The sequence below is a fragment of the Panthera leo genome, chromosome D2 (assembly GCF_018350215.1).
Source record: "Panthera leo isolate Ple1 chromosome D2, P.leo_Ple1_pat1.1, whole genome shotgun sequence".
Lineage (NCBI taxonomy): Eukaryota > Metazoa > Chordata > Mammalia > Carnivora > Felidae > Panthera > Panthera leo.
The window spans coordinates 24,760,568-24,780,609 of record NC_056689.1 but is presented as its reverse complement, the minus strand read 5'-3'; positions in this window follow the sequence as shown (position 1 = coordinate 24,780,609).

The window sequence follows — 20,042 nt, the reverse complement described above, 5'->3', positions numbered from 1 at the left end:
CCAGAAAATTTCTGATTCCTAGGATGGATGCTTTTTTTAACTGAGGTAGGAAAAAGTTAGTTAAAACTTCTTGGGCTTCAGGGACTCCATTCTGTGATACAGGATGGTAATATCACACTAACCTCAAAGAGGTTTTGGTGAGAAAAACAAATCAGATAATGTATGTAACCATGATTTTAGGCCATAAAGAGTCATAACATTTTGGTCATCATTATTTCTACAGCTTTTTGATCTTCTGAGAAAACATATTCTCCGTCACTGTTCCACATTTCTAGCCACAGGATATACATGAACTTTTAAACACAGTCTACTTCTAATTTTGGTTTTTGCTATAATAAGTTTTTCCTCCCAGCTGCAAAATTACATGAGCTACAACTCTACTCAAAACAAAATTACTATGACCCATATTTTTGTATAAAGAGAAGAGAAGAGTATCTATGTGATACTTTTCTAGAAAAGAATCAAGTGGCTTCAATTTTATAAAAAAAAATTCTCAAAGATTAGATTGGTGTATATTTAATGCTTTTTAGTTCACAGAAGTTGCTTTCACAGCAAATTACCATTCTACATTGATTTTATACAACTGGCATTTTTATGGTATCATTTTTGCAAGCTAAGTGGCCTTTATATAACAATCTCATAAACTATGTGTTCACTTTTTAAAAGTAACTTTAACTTTGCTATAAGGTATTATACTATTATGAGTAACTGGGAAATTAGAAAAATACATCTTAACATTTTTTAAAATCTGTTTTCCTTCCAATCAGCAATATCTGCATTTTGGGTTTTATCTTTCCAGAATTTTTTATATACACACAACACATGCATACCTATTTTAACAAAATAGGAGCATCTGATTTGAACATTTATCAGTATGTTGTAAAAATATTTCCAGGTAATCATCTCTGCTTTATCAGTTCAAATGACTCCATTGTATTCCATTGGATGAATGGATTCGATGAATGGATTCCTTAACCAACCACTTATTAGTGGACATTTGGATTTTTCTGGTTATTTCACTTTTATCACTGTTATCAAGGTTCAATGAACACTGCATCCTGATTTAATTATCATCTAGGAATACATTCTTAGAAGCAGAGTTCCTGGATCAAAGAGAAGCACATTTTTAAGGCTTTTGATTTAGATCCCAAATGGTCCTTACAGAAAGATTGTACTTTACCCTCACCAGTAGTATATGTTTTCCAACATTCTTCTTTTGGGAAAAAAATCTTTTCTAATTTAATATGCCAAAATAATGTCAAAATATGTCAAAAATAACATTTCACTATTTTAATTTGCATGTATTAGATTATCAATAAGTTATTTTTTCATATGAGTAACAGACACTGTCAGGCCCTCCCATATCCTTCTGTATCCACCTCTATAGCTTCTGGTTGCTTACTCCAATGCTGAGGGTGTTTCTTTGGTTGTCTAGAGTGGGAAGCTGTGCAAGGCATGTGGGAAGCACTAGAGAATTAATACCTTCAAAAGCAGCCTCAACCAAGTGGAGAGATAAATACCCAAATTGCACCCCTTAAGTGGGATAAGTCTAGGGAATGTTTCACACTCTCTCCCAGAGTAGGGAGGGAGACACTGGGCTGAGCCCCAGTTGCCCAGGGGAAATGGTTCATGACTCACTCTTTGCTGGTTTCTTTGCCTTTGTGGTGTCACTTCTCCACTTCCTAATTAGTGATCATCTTCCAAATAAACTACTTGAACTTGAATCTTTACCTCAGAGTCTTCTTCTGGGCTAGAGAGCCCAAACCAAAACAATCAGAACTTCCCCCCACCTTCTTTAGCTAATTACCTTATTGTTCATGTATTTTTCCCATTTTGATATAGGAGGTAGAATTACCTATTTTAAAATATTAAGAAGAAAGACATATTTATGAAAGGCAACCTTGATAGAACACAAATCAGGAGATTAGTAAATAATTATGGTTACCACCAAATTGGTTTTTTTTAAATTTTTTAATGTATATTTATTTTTGAGAGACAGAGAGAGCACAAACCAGGGAGGGGCAGAGAGAGAGGGAGACACAGACACTGAAGCAGACTCCGAGCTCTGAGCTGTTAACACAGGGCCCGACGTGGGGCTCCAACTCATGAATCGGGAGATCATGACCTGAGCTGAAGTTGGACGCTCACCTGACTGAGCTACCCAGGTGCCCCCAAATTGTTCTAATAAACAAGTTGAGATTTAAAATATTACAAATTATTATTAATAATAGCTACTATATTAAAAGTTAATTACCTCTTCTTTATTTCAAGTGTGCTATATTGAGCTAAGATTTTCTTAGAAGTATAAATTAATTTAAATGTAGGAAAAGGGGAAAAGCTAGCAAAGTAAGGTGAAGAGAATAGGTTAGCCAAAGTGTACTGTGTTAATTGAGTGCCACCGGAAAACCTACATTCAGCAATGTAAATATGCTTAAAATAGATTGCCATCATTTTTAAGGGAGTGATTAAGTCTCCGTGAGAAGTTTGTTGAGAAGGTTTAGAATGGAGAGACATTTTGTGTCAAAAGACATTTTCTAGTATCTAAAATCAATATGTTCTTAATTAAAATACCAATCTCCCAAAATGGCTCTGAAACAGTAAACAATGTTAAACTAAACTGGCTCAGGGCCCAGAAAGTCAGCCAGACCAGGACTGATACAACTAGGCAAACAAAACTGAACAAAACAAAAAACTTTCAAAAGCAGAACCAACCATTTGTAATTTGGGGAAAGGGACAGGGGAGGGCATGCACAAAACAAAAGAAAATTGTCAGTTTGCATCTTGCTCTGGGCCAGGAACCAGACACAATCACTCCAGCAAAATCTGTTTGGAGGCCCTTCTTCCAGCTGCACAATTTTAGCTAAGCCTTTGCAAAGGTAAAACAAGGACAATTAGTCAACCTAACTCGCCTTGTGTGGACAAGGGAAGTTTTTAAGGAGAACACATGGAATACAGATCCACAAGGGTCACACTTAAAAGCTTCCTAAGGATTACGACTGCCCTGAACTTTCATGCTACCTCTAGAGGAGTCAAATGAAAAAAGAAAAAAAAAAGTGTGACTCAGTCATTTTAATGTATTTTGTCAGGACAGTTTTTGGGTTTTTTTCAAACTTACAAGATACCTTAAGGCTGTATGTCTACAAACACTCCGAAGAAATTTTAAAACTTCTGTCCAGGGGCACCTGGGTGGCTCAGTCAGTTGAGCGTCTGACTCTTGATCTTGATGCAGATCATGATCTGTTCGTGGGATCAGCCCACGTTGAGATTCTTGCACTCCCTCTCTCTGCCCCTCCCCCGCTCACACTCTCTGTCTCTCTCTCAAAAATAAAATAATAATAAAAGTAAAAAAGAAGAAATTTTGTCCAGATTAAAGTCGGTGCAAATGATGGCTGGTGGCTCTCAAATTTGGATGTTTGAATGATACTAAAAGATAAATGCTCAATAGTCTGTCAGCTCTGTGCTGGTCAGACTCAAAGAGTTCACAGTATAATTGGTAAGGGGAGATTCCCCTGAATATTTCTGTTTCAAACTAAATATTTATTTTTAATTTTTTTAACGTTTATTTATTTTTGAGAAGACAGAGACAGAGCATGAGCGGGGGAGGAGAGAGAAAGAGGGAGACACAGAATCTGGAACAGGCTCCAGGCTCTGAGCTGTCAGCACAGAGCCCGACGCAGGACTCGAACTCACAGACCGCAAGATCATGACCTGAGCCAAAGTCGGCCGCCTAACTGACTGAGCCACCCAGGTGCCCCTCAAACTAAATATTTATTTACTTAAACACGTTTATTAGGTGCTCATCTTAACATTATCGCTAAATAAAGACAACTTATTAAATTGCCAAAAGACTGAATTCTCTAAGATAGTCAGCAGCCATTAACTAAATAAGCAAGAAAAGAGGTAGCCTTGGACAAACTCCATTAAAGCAATACACCACTTTATATTAGTTGGAATAGACTTGGTTTTCTGTGACAACAAACTACCCCAGATCTCAGTGGATTAACCCAAACAGGGTTATTTCTTGCTCATACTACTAGGTCCATGTGAATCAGGAGAAACTCTTAACACACAGTCACTAAAGGACTCGGGCAGATTGTTTCCACTGGCTTATAGTTGTGCCTTTTGGAACACAAAGCCCAAAAGAGGTGGTGGGAGGAAAGGGAGGGACTAGAGAATCCCACGTTTATCACTTTTGCTCGTATTTCATCAGTCAGAATGAATGCCATAGCTCCTCCTAGCAGAAGGTGTTGAGAAGTTCTGTGTCAGCTGTGTCTGGAAGAGGAAGAGAACTGGGGATTAGAGTAATTTCCACCACAAACTCAGTGACCTGGAACTTTGGATGAATTCCTAATGCAATGTAAGGACAGAAACAAACATTGAGAGGTAAAGCTGAGGACATATAACAAAAGGCTGAGTCATGGCTTAGAGGAGATTTGGAGAGCTGTAAGCAAAGAGACTAAGCATCAAAATCCTGAGAAGGTCTTCAAATGACAAAGGCCAACCTGTCATAAAGCTTTTTTCGATTGACTTTATTTTCACACAAAGTAACATTTTTCTCAGGGCATCTTAATATGTCACTTGATAGCTGACATTACTCCATCTGTATTCTCAAAGTACGTCTTTGCACCATGGGGGACAGATATATCTGAGGGGCGTCACAAAAATACAGATTCCTAGGAAGCACCCAAAATCTAATGGATTAAAGGCTCTGCAGATTTTAGGTTCAGGCATCTGCTTTTAAACAAGTATCTCCTGGGTAATTCTAACACATTCTAAACTTTGAGAATCTGTTTTAGACTTCTGCCAAGATCCAGAGCAGGCCTGAGATCTGGGTTGGGTCTGGGCTCTGGGAAAATGCCTCTACTTACTCTACTCACCAGGTAGAGTCTGCTCTAGTACCAGAGGCATTAGGTAAGGTCAAGGTTGTTCATGTAGGCTAAATGGGGAATTCTCTTGGTGAGGAAAATTTGAAAGTATAGAAACTAGGTTGATTTTGAGATTATGCTGAACTTGGTTTGGGAAAGACTGGTTGAACACAAAGTAGCTTCAAGGATAACAGAATTTATGGGAATACAAGCCGGTGCAGCCACCCTGGAAAACAGTATGGAGGTTTCTCAAAAAACTAAAAATAGAACTACTCTACGACCCAGAAATTGCACTACTAGGCATTTATCCAAGGGATACATGTGTGCTGTTTCGAAGGGACACATGCACCCCATGTTTATAGCAGCACTATCAACAATAGCCAAAGTATGGAAAGAGCCCAATGTCCATCGATGGATGAATGGACAAAGAAGATGTGGTGTGTGTATATATATATATATGTATATATATATATATATATACATATATATATATACAATGAAGTATTACTCGGCAATCAAAAAGAATGAAATCTTGCCATTTGCAACTATGTGGATGGAACTTGTGCTAAGTGAAATTAGTCAGAGAAAGACAAAAATTATATGCCTTCACTCATATAAAGACTTTAAGAGACAAAACAAATGAACATAAGGGAAGGGAAACAAAAATAATATAAAAACAGGGAGGGGGACAAAACAGAAGAGATTCATAAATATGGAGAACAAACTGGGGGTTACTGGAGGGGTTGTTGGAGGGGGAATGGGCTAAATGGGTAAGGGGCAGTAAGGAATCTACTCCTGAAATCATTGTTGTACTATATGCTAACTAATTTGGATGTAAATGTAAAAAAAGAAAACAGAAAATTAAAAAAAAAAGATAACAGAATTTGTAGGTAGGATTGCCAGTGAAGTGGCAATCATGGTGATGGAGAAGAGGCCAGAGTTTCTGCTGAGGTTTTGGAAATGGTCAGGTGGAGGAGATGAGGGCCTTGGGATTTTCTAGGCACCTGTAGCAAGTGCTCTTCCTTACATAGACTGTGCTGGGCAGGGAGGGGACAGACAGCTCGTGAATCCTGTGCCTTCCTTGCTGAGATTTGGGGGAGGGGTACAAAATGCCATCATGGTTATTAGAAACTGTGAGGTAACAGAAAAAATATACATTGATCTCTGCCTCCAGCTTTTGGCACAGAGTTCCTAAATCCCTTGAAGCTTCCTGCGTGACAGCAGTGTCTTTTGTTCTAATGAGGTGATTCTTGGTAGGCTCCTGGATGGAGCCAATTGGTCACCAGAAAGACAAAGTCGTGATTAGAAGGCTTAGAATTTTCAGCTCCACTCCCCACCCTCTTCTCTGAGAGGGGAGAGGGGCTGAAAATGGAGTTAATGAGCTACCATGCCTACATGATGAAGCCTCCATAAAAATTCTAAAACGTGTGTGTTTGGGAGAGCTTCCCGGTTGGTGAAAATGTGGATGTGCTGGGAGAGTGGCATACCCAACGAGGGCATGCAAACGCTGCACCCCTTCCCACATACCTTGCCCTTAAACCATCTCTTCCATCTGGATATCCATCTGTGTCCTTTATCACATCCTTTTATAGTAAGCTGGTGCACAGTAAGTAAGCTGTTTTCATGGGTTTTGTGAGCTGCTGTAGCATATGAATCGAATCTGAGGAGGGGGTCGTGAGAACTTCCTATCTATAGCCAATTGGTCAGAAACACAGGTGACAGCTTGGAATTGCAACGGGCATCTGAAGAGGGGGACAGTCTACCGGGACTGAGCCCTTCACCCGTGGGATCTGGTGCTATCTCCAGACAGACAGACGGTGTCATAATTGAGTTAAAGTGGAGGACGTCCAGTGCTGCTGCAGAATTGCTTGGTGTGGGGAAACACCTACACGTATGTTGCCAGAAATGTTGTGAGTGTGGTAGTAGCACGAGGGTGAAGGACAAGCACAGGATGTGACAACTGGGGTTTTTTCCCAACACAGAAACATTTTTTCTTTATTTACTTATTTTTTAGAGAAAGTGAGAGAGAGAGAGAGAGAGAGAGCATGCAAGTGGGGGAGGGGCAGAGAGAGAAGGAGACACAGAATCAGAAGCAGGCTCCAGGCTCTGAGCTGTCAGCACAGAGCCCGACACGGGGCTCAAACTCACGAACCCTGAGATCATGACCTAAGACGAAGTTGGACACTTAACCAACTGAGCCATCCAGGTGGCCCAACACAAAAACTTTTTTAAAATAAAGAGAAAAAACACACACCAGGTAATTGTAAAATAGAGCTATTTACACTTAACAGGAAGGAGTTGTGAAACGCAAATGAGATACCGGAAAGTATTAACATTTCCACAACTACGAGTAATGGCGAGTCATGGGTTAAAATTCACTGCTGTGAAATCTGAGAGGAAATTTTGATACCCATACAGAATGCAACTTGAATCTTGGGTTGAAAAAAAAGAATGGTGTTGTGTATGTATATGAGGGGGTACCTCCATAATGTAAAGCGTCTTGTCATAAAAGTTGTTTACTATCCCAACAGAAATTACTTTGCTTGAATAGAAGTATCTATTACCTAAAGAAAGGACAAGTACTCTGAAACTCTTCAAACCTGTGATCGGGAAGTGAGCTCTCTTTGGAAGTATAACATCATGGCCTACATGATGTGGGGCCTGGGGTCAACATCAGAGGTCTGAGAGTGGAGAAGTGTAGAGCATTATTTAAGAAACAGAGACAAACGGGTGCCTGGGTGGCCCAGTCTGTTAAGTGCCTGGCTTTGGCTCAGGTCATGATCTCATGGTTTGTAAGTTCAAGCCCCACGTCGGGCTGTCTGCTGTCACCACAGAGCCTGCTTCAGATCCTCTGTCCCCCTTTCTCTGCCCCTCCCCCACTCTCTCTCTCGCAAAAATAAACATTTAAAAAAGACGAGGTACTGAGCACAGTGGCTCTTGGTAAACAAAATGAAAGAATGGTATACCAAATACCTACAAACAATGTTATTTTCAAGGTAATCAATATTAGTGGCTATCAATATACACTCCCGATGCTTAACACTAAAGATTTCTCAGTGCCTTAACAACAGGAATTCCTCTCTTTCTTTCTTTCTTTCCCTTTCTTTCTTTCTTCCTTCTTCCCTCCCTCCCTTCCTTCCTTCCTCCCTCCCTCCCTCCCTCCCTTCCTTTCTTCCTTTCTTCTTTTTAAAGTTTATTATTTATTTTGAGAGAAAGAGAGAATGAGAGGGAACAGAGGAGAGGCAGAGAGAGAGAATCCCAAGCAGACTCCATGCTGTCAGCACAGAGCCCAATGTGGGAATTGATCTCATGAACTGTGAGATCATGACCTGAGCCAAAATCAAGAGTAGGATGCTCAACTGACTGAGCCACTCAGGCGCCCCATCTTTCTTCCTTCCTTCCTTCCTTCCTTCCTTCCTTCCTTCCTTCCTTCCTTCCTTCCTTCTTTCCTTCCTCTTTCTGTCTGTGTGTCTGTCTTTGCTTGTTTTTATCGAGGTATAATTGACAAATAAAATTGTAAGACATTCAGAGTGTACATCATGATGATTTGATATAGTATACATTGTGAAAGAATTCTCACTATCTAATTAAAAGATTTTTCTTTCTCACTTCCCTGCCCAATACAGAATGGGCAGCTCTCCCTTAGGGGCTATCCTCTAGACAGTGATGGAGAGATCTGGGTTACTTCTGTGTTATGACTCTGCTATCCCCTAGAGCCTCCGTGGACTCTCTGTTTGATCATCACTCAGCCATCAAGTAAAGACAGAGGGCAAAGAAGGTCACTGAGGATGTTTTACAGACAAGTCTGGACATGGTGGACGTTACTTGCCTACACACCCCATCAGTCAAACCTAGTCAAATAACACCAACCTGCCTGCAGACAGGACTAGAACATACTAGACCATATGTCTTCTTGTTCATCCAGGAGGAGGAAAAGGGATCGGTGTGCAGCCAGCCAGTCTCAGCCACACAATGACAACTCAAAGTAGTCCATAATCTGCAATCCTTAACCTGCCTCTGTTTCAGTTAAAATCCTACAACTTCCTAAAGTTGTTTAAGCATGTTTTACAGTGTAGCTCCTAAAATATAATATTAAAAGCAGCAGTAAATATTTGAATATCATTATTGAAATAGCTGATTCTCACTAAAACTTTTAGAAATGCAGAATTCTACAGTAGTGTGTAAATTTGAAAAAAAAAAGTATTCAAAGTTCAGAACGGGTAAGTTTAGCAATTTGGTCTTGGAATCTGGAGAGTTAGCTAAGCCCTCATAATATGCCTTGTGAGCTTATTTTTGGAAAGGGTATATGATAGAGAACAATGTGAAGAATGTTTGGGCTGTAAATTCCAAAACTTATTTATGAACTTCTAACACATCATTTATAACCCAAGATCCATTCTAATATGATATCTCTCCGCATGCTTACAGCAGACACAGTAGAAAATCTGTTGACTACTGACAGCTAGTTTTGAGCATTTCTGAGGTACCCCTCCACATACATATGCACCCTCAATGCACTTTTTATTTTCGTATTTTTACTTTTCAACCCAAGATTTATTGCCTGCATTTTGTTTAAACATTAACATCTCCTCTCAATACTCTAGAGCAAGGAAGTTCGACCTGTGATTCCCCATGAATTTTTGTGAGTTGTGGAAGTTTGAAAACTTTCTGGTGTGTCCATTTGGCATTCAACTCTCTCCCTCCCTCTTTCTCTTCCCTCCTATAAAAGATATAACAGCTCTGCTATATAATTATCCTGCATGTACTTTTCTCCTTATTTAAATTTTTTTTTTCCAATAGCCATGACAGCCTTTTAAGGCTTATACTAAGGAAAGCTATCTAAATATGAAACAGATGAATAAGTATATCTTGGGCAAAATAACTTACAGCTATAAGAAAGAAAATTAGAGCAGGCATATGTTTGTGGTTGAGTAAGTATGTCTGTCCAAATGTATGGGAGAGGATTAGTATGGATAAAAAACCCTGCTATACAGAAGGGTATTGTCTAGTTGTTACATAAGCAACTGAGAATTCTGGAGCGACACCCAACCTCTTTGGCTGACAAAATATCTTCGACTAGATGCCTGGAATTAGAAACAAATGATGCCAGGTGGGTAAAAGAGAAAGTTGACTCCATCTACTTTACCATGTCATTTATTTCTGGGGCAAGATAGACAAAATATATATGCATCAGCATCAAATGATCATCATGTTTCATTTGTTTGCAAAGCTGTCTGTGAATATTGGCATTGAAAACATCTCAAAATCTAAGCAAGAGCAGCCCTTTATAAAAGAAATTAATGTAAACCATAGATTAAAACCAGTGTAGAAAGCATTTATTACCATATTTCAAATAAACAGTAAGGAAAACTGTGAAAAGAAAAAAAGATAAGTTACAGAGGATCCCAACCATGAGACTTAATATTAAAATGAAAAGACAGTTCTAAATAAAGAGGGGGGCGGGAACTAGCTTTACTATTTTGAGTCAATAATACTGTTACTTATAAAGCTTTGGTCAATAAAAGGCCTTTCATTATAATACATTTTTTTCCTCTATGAAGATTTTAATTTTACATTTGTTATGCAATTTATTGTATTAATTGTTATTTAAAAACTGATTAAAATAGACTCACTTTATGCATCATCTTTGTACAAATGGTGGAGACCTCCTTAGATGGAACCTTCTCTGCTAAGTCATAGTGCAGACCTTGATCTCCGACCACTTTTGGAGAGTAACCAAATCAAGACAGGAAAATCTAATCTTGCCAAAGACCACATAGGAAGTTCTTGGCAAAGTCAGATGAGAAAACAGAGTTCATGAACTCCAAGCATGGACATTTTTAACCACTGTCTTCATTCCTTGTTTTGGGAACCCCTTTCCAAAAAAAAAGCAGAAAATTCTGGAATTTTACTTGTTTTTTTTTTCCACGATCAATCGAATAGAGTGGTGGAAAGAGATCTGCACTGAGTCAGACACTTAGACTGTTTAAAAAACAAGACAAAACAAAAAACCTCTGCATAATGGAACATTTAAATGAATCCTTTGACCCATCAGTTTTGAGAATCTCAAACTCATAGTCTATCTTAGTTCAACGAAATCCCACTGAATTCCTTCCTCCCAAATAGTTTTGAAGCCAATCCAAGACATATCATTTTGGCCATGAACATTTCAGTATGTATCTCTAAAAGAAGTGTCTTCAAAACAAATAGCAAAGATACTGTTATCATACCTAAAATATTTGATAATAATTTAATGCTGTCAGATACACAGTGTTCAAAATTCCAACTATCTCAAAATACAGTACTTTTTAACAGTTGTTTGAATCAAGATCCAAATAAAGTCCACTCATTGTGATTCACTCCATATTTCTTAGGTCTTTAAATTTTTTCTAGGCTTTCAAACTTCTGTCTTTTTTTAGATTTGTAACTTATTTATTGAAGAAAGAAACCAGTTCATTTTTCCTGTAGACAGAGATTGGATTTTGCTGACTACAACCCTGTGGTATTGTTTGATATGTTCTTCAATGTTCTGTTTTTAAATCGGTAGTTGAATCTAACAGGTTTGAAAAGATTCAGATTTGGTTAGCTTTGGTAAGGGTATTTAATAAATGGAGTACATTTCCATCAGGAGGCACTAATGTCTGCTTATCTCTTGTTTTACCATGTTAGCAGATGTTGGTTTTCAATGTGTAGGTTCATTAAGGATTGCATAGTGATGATATTATAATTCTATTCGTCCTTCACTTATTAGCCAGAATACTAAGAAAATTTCCCTCATTTACTATATAGCTCATATATATAGCTCGTACTATACAGTTCGTAAAGCAAAAGCAGTATAAATTCTTAGATCTTTTTACTGTATGTTTTCAAAATAGTGAATTGGGTTACTAGTGTCTGACCCACAATGATATCTAACTAGTTGTTATTTTTTAGTATCAGTTTGAACTCATAGGAGTTCATAGTAGGGTACAACTATAATACAACATGATTTTGTATTATAGTAAAAGTAAGTAAGTCTAAGGGCATGTGGAGGTGAGAGTATCTAACTACTTTCTTGGGTATGACAAAGGCCTCAGAGGGGAAACAGTGCTCGAGTTGAGTGCTGAAGGATGAAGGCCAATGGGCTAAGAAAATCAAGAATCTCTTGTCCTATGACTAACAGCTGAGGCCACCTCTACTAATAGTTCCAACCTTTTTATCTTGTACAACTGACAGAGTGGTGGGAAATGGATGAACTTCACTAAGTCAGGATATAAAAGGGATAAGCAGGAGGAGTCGTGTGGTAGGATGGGAACGGTAAGGATGTAGTGAGGAATTCAGTTTTTATATGTTGAGTGTGTGGTGCTTTGGGGATATCCAGGTAGAAATGTTTGGCAGACACCTGGAAATAATGGTCTAAATCTCAGGTAAACCTTGCCTGTGTGGACAGGTCAATTTAAGTTTCCCCAGCATGTAACACTAAAGTCCTACAAGTGGGGTGAGATCCTTCAAGGAGGGTAGAATAAGAGAAGGGACAGATGAATCTACTATCATATTTAAGGGATCTGCAGAGGAAGAGAAATCTATAACGGATAACAAGAAGGAGCAGAGAATTAGGAAATAGTATAAAAGCCAAAGGAGGGGAGAGTTTCAGAATACACAGAGAGGTCTAGGAAAATACCTCTACTGTAGCCACTAGTGATCTCATCAAAGGCTATTTCAGTGGGATGCTGAGGACAGGAGCTGTATTTCAGTGGATACAAACTGAATCGGAGATGCTTAAATACGGACAGAAGCAAAATTATTTCTTTTCCAAAAAGTTTGGTAGGGTCTGGCAGCATGAAAACTCAGTATTATAGATTGTGTCCCATATGTAACATAAAATCAACCAATCAATAAATATTTGTGAGCTTATAATATGTAAGCCATCGTGCCATAGACCTTGCTATAAAAGATACAATTGTGAAGGAGAAAGTATGCAAATTTATAAATGCATGTTCAAATAGAAAGCTCTTGGGGCACCTGGGTGGCTCAGTTGGTTAAGCATCTGACTCCGGCTCAGGTCATGATCTCACGATTTGTGAGTTTGAGCCCCGCGTCGGGCTCTGCTGACAGCTCAGAGCCTGCAGCCTGTATCTCCCTCTCCCTCTGCCCCTCCACTGCTCACACTGTCTCTTTCTCAAAAATAAATAAACATCAAAAGAAAAGAAAGGTCTTCAGAAACCCTAAGAAATCAAATTAAATAGGCATTTTAAAAATATGTTGGCCTTTATTATCTCTGAAATTGTATAAAGAATGCATACACATGATTCTAAAAAAAAAAAAAAAGGAAAATGTACGCTGTTAAAAATAAGTCTGATGCATAAAACAAAACCAATTCTCTGAATCCACATATTTTGATTAGGAGTATAGCATAAGATTCTTGTATTTATTCATTAAAAGGTCAGGTTCAGTTTCTCTGAATATATAAAGGATAATCACATTATCTTACCTGTCACAGGTATAATGGATGCATATAGATTCAGTACAGTGTCTGTGAAGAATTACAATAAACAAATTCCTTATTAGCAGTCCAGTAAAGTCAGCGGTGGCTACTAAAAGGCAACATTCAGTGTGGAGGCCCCCTCCTCAGCCTTTTCTTCCCTACCCACTGACTTGCAACGAAGACTTTTCATATTTAATGAGAGTACCCTCATAGTTCTATAAGTGGTTTTTCACCGCCCTGCTTTTGATCAGCTTTCTAATCACAGCCTACTTCAGATTTAAGCGGAGAGTACAACTGACCGTGAAAGAGAACTTTGGGTCACATAAGCGCTCTCTCTCAGCAGCATCCTGAAATATGAGGAGTCTTTTCTTTTGCTGCCTGTTATGGCAGCACTTTGAAATCCAGGAACCAGGTCTCAACACAGGCAAATTTTGGGGCAACACAGAGCCCCAAAAATATATATCAACATAAAAGGAGTCACAGTTGGATGGCACCACCTCTTTCTCTAAGAAGGAAATGTTTCCATTTACCTTTAATTCTATCATCCACAGTAGGTATACAGATAAAGGTCAAGGATGACAAACAAGCAGAAAGACCTTCCATGACACTGGATATATTTGTCTTTTCCTTTCCTTCCCAAGACTCAGTCCTGGCCTTCACTTTGTAGGGCAGATGTAACGGACACTGCACCATGCTTGAGTGCGTGGCTCCCACTGAAAGGATTCTCCATGTGTTCTGCAGGTAGTTCACACCTGGAGGAAGGTTGGGGAAAACTTTTCCCTGTTCCCCATTCCCTAGAGAAGAGAGAGCTCACCAGATGATCCTGAGATTAGGCTCTACAGTTCTGCAGTCTGACCAGAGTGGGCCTTTTTGGTCAGCAGACTGGGCCCAGAATAAGCCTTTCAAGTATCTTGGTGCAATGAACTGCTGCTTCATCTGCGTCATACATAATCACCTTCTTTCCTCTAGCGCCTGAGACCAGATGGCTGAGTAAACAAATAAATTACAACCAGGTCTGTTTCAATGTTATGGCTGGGGAGTTTGAGGTAATTCCTTTAATCAGCCATCCAACGAGTTGAGTCTTCTTTGTGTCCCGACCTAGACGTGGGTATCTTTCACCATGACTTTCAGAGTCCTTTGGCGATAAGAGATTTTTCAGTAACAGTGAATACAAATTCAAGTTTTATTACTGAATTTTCTGGAGAGGAGTTAGTGAAAACCTCTGGGTCCCATTTCACAGTGGAAAGAGCTGTTGGCCTTTAAGAACCATTGAAGAATTTGAGAGCAAAATACAAAATTATATCATTGTTGTAGTTTTAAAACAGAGATTTCAAAAATAAGCCAACTTGTTAGAATTCACAAGGGAACTTCAAAAGTCAAATTCCCAGCCCACAACTTTTTTTTTTCAGATACCCAGATGCTCATCTTGCTTTCACATTAAAAAAATATCAAGTACTGGGGTGCCTGGGTGGCTCAGTTGTTTAAGCGTCTGACTTTGGCTTAGGTCATGATCCCACAGTCCCTGAGGTCGAGCCCCACATCAGGCAGCACAGAGCCTGGAGCCTGCTTCAGATTCTGTGTCTCCTCTCTCTGCCCCTCCCTGTTCACACTGTCTCTCTCTCTCAAAAATAAAATTAAAAAATTTTTAAAAGTCAAGTGCTTAGATACAGAACAGTTCTACTCCTATCAAAGATTCAAAGATGACATAGCCATAAAACAAACTATAATGGCTGACTTGGGATTGCTGATGAAAAATAAGCCTATGAGCCCAAATCATACTATTAGAATAAGGAAATATTGTTTTTGTATTAACAATTGATGGTCCATGAAACCCTGTATTACTGAATTATGCGTTCTTGAGAAAGTGGCTGAGCAACAATCAGAAACCTTAGTGAAATTCACAGTGATTTATTCTAGATCAGTAGTAAACTCCAGCTCCACACTAAAATCACAGGAGTGGTCTCCCTCTCTCTCTGCCCCTCCACCACTCGCACTTTGTCTCTCTCTGTCTCTCAAAAGTGAATAAGCAATAAAAAAAAGTGTAAAATCATAGGAGAGGGGGCATTTCACAAATATTGACACCAAGAGCCCATCCCAGAGATTCTGATATAATTGGTCTATGGTGTCCCTAAGATCATATTTTTTCAAAACTACTCCTACCCTTCCCCATCCTTAGCCAGGTGTTTCTAATGTGCAAACAGATTAAAAACTCCTGGTCGTCTAGCTTTTTATGATGCTGAACCTTTAAAAAAAATTTTTTAATGTTTACTTATTTTTGAGAGAGAGAGAGCAAGCACATGTGTGCATATGTACACGCATGCTTATGGGGCAAAGAGAGAGGGAGACAGAATCCAAAGCAGGTTCTGCACTATCAGTGCAAAGCCAAACATGGGGCTCAAACTCACAAACTGTGAGATCATGACCTGAGCCAAAGAAAGAAAGAAAGAAAATGAGCAGAGGAACTAAACAGACATTTTTCCAAATAAGACATACAAATGGCCAACAAGTACATGAAAACATGCTCAATATTACCAATCATCGGAGAAATGCAAATCAAAACCATAATGAGATATCACCTCACACATGATAGAATGGCTATCATCAAAAAAAGAAGGGATAAGTGTTGGTGAGGATGTGGAGAAAAGGGAACTTTTGTGCACTGTCGGTGGGGACATAAATTGGTGCAGCCACTGTGGGAAACAGTATGGAGATTCTTCAAAAAATTAAAAATATGCTAGTACCATATGATTTAGCAATCCCACTTCTGTATATATATTTAAAAGAAGATGAAATTGGGGCACCTGGGTGGCTCAGTCGGTTGAGTGTCTGACTTCAGCTCAGGTCGTGAGCTCACAGTTAGTGAGTTTGAGCCCTACATTGGGCTTGCTGTTGTCAGCACATAGCCCATTTGGATCCTCTGTCCCCCTCTCTGTTTGCCCCTCTCCCACTCATGATCTCTCTCTCGCTCTCTCTCCCTCCCTCTCTCTCTCTCAAAAATAAATAAGCATTAAGAAAAATAATAATAAAAAATAAAAGAAGATGAAATCACTATCTCAAAGAGATATCTGCATTCCCATGTTCATTGCAGCATAATTGACAACAGCAAGACATGAAAACAACCTAAGTATCCAGTAATGGATGAATGGAAAAAGAAAACGTGGTGTATATATAAAGTAGAACATTATTCAGCCATAAAAAAGAAGGAAATCTTGCCATTAAGTATAACAGGAATGGACCTTGAGGACATTATGTAAAATGAAAGAAGTCACAGGAAGACAAATACTGTATGATGTCACTTATATGTGGAATCAAAAAACAGCAACCTCAGAAACAGTAGAATGAATGGTGGTTGCCAGGGTCTGAGGGCTTGGGAAATGGGGAGAAGTAGGTCAAAGGCTTCAGCCTTTCAGCTATAAGATGAATAATTTCCTGGCATCTCAGTACAGCGTGGTGACTGTAGTTATCAATACTGTTATGAGAGTAGAGCTTTAATATTCTCACCACGACGGCAACAACAAAACGATAATTATGTGAGGTAAAGAATGTGTTAACTCACCTCATCGTGGTACACATTTCCTAGTGTATACATGTATCAACTCATCACACGGTACGCTTTAAACTTACGTCAATTATATCTCGATAAAGTTGGAAAATGAACGAGCAATGAAGTTCTTCACATTTGTTCTTCATTAGCCCGTTCTCTACATCAGCTCTTCCTCATACATTTCAAATGGCCGCATGCTATAATAGGGTACTAAATCAGATAATGTGTGTGAATCATGTAGAGCAATGCCTAGAATATAGTATGCACTCAACAATATCATCTTAGTTGCATTACATAGTGTTGGTCAAGGAGGTGGATGGTAGATTTTTGTTTTTGGGGGGTAAGTAAATTGTGTTTCCAACCTAAATAGTCTGTACTATGTGGACCATTCTTCCATGGAGTCCAAACCTCTTCATGGCGCATAATCAGTAACACTGGGAATCAACCAGTTAGCTTATATGTGTGCTAAGTTGCAAAGGAAGAGGATAGCATCTTTATCCTCAAAAAAATCTACAACTTAGTGAAGAGGGAGAGAAAGAAGCTGAGTTCTGCCAGCCAAGGGAAGTATCTGGCTGGCCAACTCTCTGAGCTTCTGTTTGGTGTTAGTGTCCCTCATGTCATCTCCTGTATTCTCAGACGTGAGCTACAGTACCATTTGGCGAACTAGGAGAAAAAGTGTCTGTGGGTTTACTTAACACATCCGTTCCATTTATATTGTATTTGGGGGGAAAGAGAATTAATTTAACCAAGAAAAGAAACATTTTGATGTCTTGACCCATCAAATAAACTGACTTTCTGCCAAATGAATGTGATCACAGGCCAAGGGTGAGCTTTCCAATCAGGAAACCAGCAAAGGACAAGATGACACCGGCTCATTTTATAGGCTTTGTGTTTGATTAATAGCACCATCGGAGATTTAAAAAGAAAAGAGATTGTACTAAAATGATGTCATCTACTTACGGAAAAACTACATTTCAACACGCCTATAGTAATACCAAGGTTACAGCTGACAGAACATATTCCAGGCTTAAGAAAGAAAATGTATCATCTTTATTCTGTAATTATGTTACTTTTGCAACCAAAGGTTGAAGCTATTCTATTTCATGTTTGTGAAATGTTTCTACAAATGGTTATAATTGCCTATAATTTCATTTGAGGCAAATAAAGCTTTCAAATAAAAAAGTGACTTTACTATATTCATTAATTTAGCAAATATTTATTGTAAGCCTATTTTGAGTTAGGCATGGTGCTATGGAAAAGAAGACAGTGTCTCTACCCTTACAGGTATTATAAACCGGGAAGGGGTTGGGGAAAAAAGGGTCAGTAAATGAGTCAAAAACCTAACAAAACCACAGAGATCATTAATGAAGTACAATGAAGAAAGTAAACATGGACTATAAAAGAAGACAGTGACTTGAAAGTCAGGGGAAGAGTTATTTAAAAAAAAATTTTTTTATTTAATGTTTATTTATTTTTGAGAGACAGAGCACGGGTGGGGGAGGGGCAGAGAGAGAGATGGAGACACAGAATCCAAAACAGGCTCCAGACTCTGAGTGGTCAGCACAGAGCCTGACATGGGGCTAGAACTCGGGAAAAGCAAGATCATGACCTAAGCCAAAGACTGATGCCCAACCAGCTGAGCCACCTAGGCTGGTGGGAGTTATTTATGCAGAAAGAACTACATGTGCAAAGGTCCTAATGCAGAAGAAAGCTCTAGTAACTGACAGAAGGGCAGATGACTAGCATGAAGAAGCAAGAGAGACTGTGGCACGTGGCTTGAGGAATTGTAGGGGAATATAATTTTTAGAGCCCTTGGGCCATGGTAAGGGGTTTGAATTTTTATCCTGATGTCACACATGAGAGGTATTTAAGCAGATGACACATTCTGATATATGTTAAGTGTGTGTGTGTATGTGTGTGTGTGTGTATTTGATTTTATCTTTCACTAAGAAAAATTCAAATTTCCCACAATAAGTGTGAACTATCAGAGAGATATCAACATCGGTATGACTCAAATGTAACTAAGATTTTCTTTGATGTTTGATTGAATCCTTAACGATTTGTGGGATTCCAGAGTGAGGCAGATGCTACATGAGGGAAGGAGAGCAGAGGTGTAGCAGGAGGCTGCCAACTGAATAATCGAGGAAAAAGGCATCTGGACATAAGACTTTTCAGGACTGGTCTGAAGTCTAGACTGAGGTGACATCCTGAAAATTTGGTCCCATATTGGAAAGCCACTCCATGGCTCTACGCCTTTTAAAGTCACTTACTCATCAGGATCTTTCAGTATTGACAGGGAAGGATGCAGAGCCATAGAGACATATCATCTCAAGATTAGAAAGAAATCTAAAGCAGTGGTTTTCAAACACAAGGTCACCCTGGGATCTTGTTAGAAAGTAGTTTGATGCAGGGGCGCCTGGGTGGCTCAGTAGGTTAAGCCTCCAACTTCGGCTCAGGTCATGATCTCTCGAGCCCCGCCCTGCGTTGCGCTCTGTGTTGATAGCTCAGAGCCTGGATCCCGCTTCGTAGTCTGTGTCTCCTCCTCTCTCTGCCCCTCCCATGTTCATGCTCTGTCTCTCTCTGTCTCTCAATAATAAATAAACGTTAAGAAGAAAAAAATATAAAAAAATAAAAAAATTAGAAAGTACTTTGATGGAAGTGGGGCATGAAATTCTGCACTACAAACAAGCACCCAGGTGGACCAGTGCACTCTGAAAAGAAAAGCAGGCTATTGTGTTCAGCCTCTGATGAAACCTCCCAATTGCAGGATTATCCACAAAGGAAACATTTTGGGGGGACAGTTCTGATCATTGGAAATTCCTTATCTGAACTAAGCCAGCATCTGTCTCTCTATGATTGAAATCATTGATCCTAGATCTGTCCTTTGAGGAGACACCTTTGCAGCTTTCTTTTTTGACACAGTCAGGACTGGTTGTTGCTTAGTGAACAAGAAAAAAATAATTTAAAGTGAAGGGTCATGTTCTAAAAAAGATTCATTGAACATTTTTTTAAACTTGAAACATATGAATGTACATACATACACATTCATTCACTAAACTATGTGGATGCAAGGCTGGGAATATAAATCCTTTGAAGATCGCTATTAGCTTACGTTGTCTGTCAGCATCAACCACACCTACAACAACACATCAAGCACATGTGGAAATAG